We start from the raw sequence: 3,213 nt of genomic DNA, 5'->3' as shown, positions 1-3,213 counted from the left end.
TGGGGGGATGCCTAGTAAAGACCCTCATTCTCATATGGAGACTTTTTGTGACTATTGCGATGCGATTTCTCAAACCGGTGTAACTCAAGACCAAATTCGATGAGTCTTATTTCCTTTTTCTCTAATTGGCACCGCGAAACAATGGTTGAAAGGCCTTCATAAGGCTACTCTCGGAATTGATTCTTGGAAGAAGTTGGCTCTAGCTTTTTACAAAACGTTCTATCCACCGGAAAAGACTAACATGCTAAGAGCTCAAATTACGGGCTTTAAGCAAAGGGATGAAGAATCTTTGTATGAAGCTTGGGAGCGATTCAAGGGAATTTGTCGCTCATGTCCTCACCATGGGCTTAGCGAGTGGTTCTTGGTACAACAATTTTGGAACGGTCTTTATGAAGATTCAAGGAACATTCTCAACATGGGATCAATTGGAATATTAACCGAAGTTGATGACAATCAAACTTGGAACAAAATTGAGGAAATGGCGGTCCATAACTCACAATATAGTAGACCTCGCAAGGCTACTAGAAGAGGAAAGCATGAAGTGGACTCCATTACTCAATTGGGTGCTCAACTTAGTGCTCACATTGATACCATCAATTTGAAGTTTGAAAAAGCTATGGCTAGACTTGAAGAAGCCTCAAAATCACCAAAGTGGGATATGTGAGAATTGTGGAACTTTGGGACATGACCAAAGTGAATGTAGGGGAACAAATGAACAAGTGAATGCTTTCCAAGCATACAAGAGTGGTACCCCTTATTCAAACTATTACAATGAAAACACCAAATTCCATCCAAATCTCTCATACAAAAGCCAAAATGTTCAAAACCCTCAACCAACATACACCCCACCTCCCATGAGAAACCAAAATCAAAGACCCTTTTACAACCAAAACCAAGGTTACCAAAATCAAACTCCATACAATCAACAAAATGACCAAGGTTTTGATGTTCAAAAAGCGGTCCTCCAAATGCAAAAGAATCAACAAGAGTTTTCACCTAAATGTAAAAAGATAGTCAAGCAAAGGAAATCACCATCAACAACATCCTAGCTCACACCAAAATGTTGGAAACCCAATTGACTCAACTAGCATCTTCAAGCTCACAAAGACAAAAGGGGCAATTACCACCTCAAAGTAATCCCCTAAGACATGAAACGGTTAGTGCCATTCACTTGAGGAGTGGTACAAGGTATGAAGCACCGAAGAAGCAAGTTGAGGATGAAGTTGTGGAAGCTAGTGGCAAAGAAGAAATTGTGCAAAACTCCAAGGATGGAGAACCATCAAAAGAAGAAATTTCAAAGAGAAATGAAGACAAGGTCAAGGAGAAGGAGCCCATTGTGATTAGACTTCCTTTTCTGAGTCGTCAAGCCAAGCCCAAATTTGATGACCAACTTGGAAAATTTATGGAAATTGTGAAGAATTTGGAAGTCTCAATTCCTTTCACGGAATTAATCAATCACGTGCCGGCCTATGCAAAATACATGAAAGACATCCTCACAAAGAAGAAGTCAATCCGGAAGCTTGAGACTGTCACCTTCACTAAGGTGAGTAGTGAAATCCTTCAAGGGAGTTCACCTCCAAAACTCAAAGATCCGGGAAGCTTCTCAATACCGTGTACCATTGGCGACACCACGATCAACAAAGCCTTATGTGATCTAGGGGCTAGTGTGAGTGTTATGCCGTACTCGGTGAGTAAAAGGTTGGGGATGGGAGAGCTTAAATGCACCAATATCACACTCCAAATGGCCGATAGATCGACGAAGACACCATTAGGGATATGGGAAGATTTTCCCGTAAGAGTTGGGAAATTTTTCATCCCGGTGGACTTTGTCATTGTTGACATGGAAGAAGACTCCAACATTCCAATCATTATAGGAAGACCTTTCTTACACACCGCGGGTGCGGTGATTGATGTGAAGCATGGAGAGCTCACTCTAGAAGTGGGAGATGAGAGCATAACTTTCAATCTTGACAAGACCATGAGAGCTCCCCGTTTGCATGAACCATGTTTTATGGTTGATCATTATAGCCGGAAGGATGATAGGAAGAAGTCGGAATTCCAATGGAAGAAGAAAATTGAAGATGCTCCATTCAAAGAGCAAGTGATTTGTAACAAAGAGAGCTTGAAAAGCTCACCAAAGTCAAGTAATGAAGAGGATGGCCTCATTGTCCAAGACAAGAAATTGGGAGAGTTGTCTCTATCAACTCAAGAGATCTTTAGTGATCAAGTAGATGAAGTTTGTGGTCTTTGGGACGATGAGTTTGAAGGGATTTTCAATCCCTATATTGGTAATGCTATCGATCAAGACCGACAACAAGGGCAAAGGTCTATTGAAGATCTTTATCATGATAATGAACAAGCTTTTGATTACTTTTTCAAGGTGTTGAGCAACATCAACAACACCTTGGACATGCCCCCATGACATCTCACTAAGGATGAGAGTTTGGTGGAGTCCTCCCTAAACCACCATTTGTAAATATTTCTAACTCCCTAACTCGCATTTTAATTCTTACATTGCATTTTTGTTATTGTTGGATTTTTATGCTTTGATCAAGATAATTATCATTTTTGAGAGAAGTGAGGGAGGGACTAATGATTCAATTGAGGTGTAGTGCTTTAGCTTAGTGTGGGGATAGCAATTGCCTAGGCTATTCATGTCTTAGTAGTGCCCCTACAATGAAGAACACGAGATTTGAAGAATGGAAAATGACAAGGGATATGGAAGTGCACGGATGGAACTGAATCCGGGTAAAACAGGGAGAATCCGAGCGTCTTCATGGGAATCCGCCCGTCTTCAGGCAATCCGGCCGTCTTTTTCAGAATCCGCCCATCCATCTGAGCTGAAAATATGAAATTTTGGGACTGTTGAAGAATCCGAGCGTCCTAGTAGAGAAGACGCTCGTCTTCAGAAATTCACTCGTCCCGAAGGAAAGACGCCCGTCTTTTTGCCTGTGAAAAACAAGAAATCTCACTGTCTGAGAATCCGCCCGTCTTCAGCAGAAGACGCCCGTCCTGCAGTCGATAAATCTGAGCGTCTTTGCTGAAAGACGCCCGTCTTTAGGCGAGAATCCTGAAAAAAAAAAGGGCAGAATCCGAGCATCCCGAAGGGAAGACGCCCGTCTTCCCCTGCAGTTTTTGAAATTTTCGGGTATTTTAAATACCCTATCCCACATTCATTTCTTCATTCCTTCATTCAAAACACTACCCATAAAT

The 3,213-nt window shown here is 41.7% G+C and overlaps 1 non-coding gene across 1 annotated transcript; it reads right to left on the bottom strand.

The window, feature by feature from the left end:
- Positions 1-241: 241 nt before the first annotated feature.
- Positions 242-348, bottom strand: LOC141624139 (small nucleolar RNA R71). The gene has a single exon (XR_012533950.1). It is a non-coding gene; the product is annotated as a small nucleolar RNA R71 (small nucleolar RNA).
- Positions 349-3,213: the final 2,865 nt, after the last annotated feature.

Source organism: Silene latifolia, chromosome X (genome assembly GCF_048544455.1).
Source record: "Silene latifolia isolate original U9 population chromosome X, ASM4854445v1, whole genome shotgun sequence".
Classification (NCBI taxonomy): Eukaryota; Viridiplantae; Streptophyta; class Magnoliopsida; order Caryophyllales; family Caryophyllaceae; genus Silene; species Silene latifolia.
This window is presented reverse-complemented; position numbering and strand designations above follow the sequence as displayed.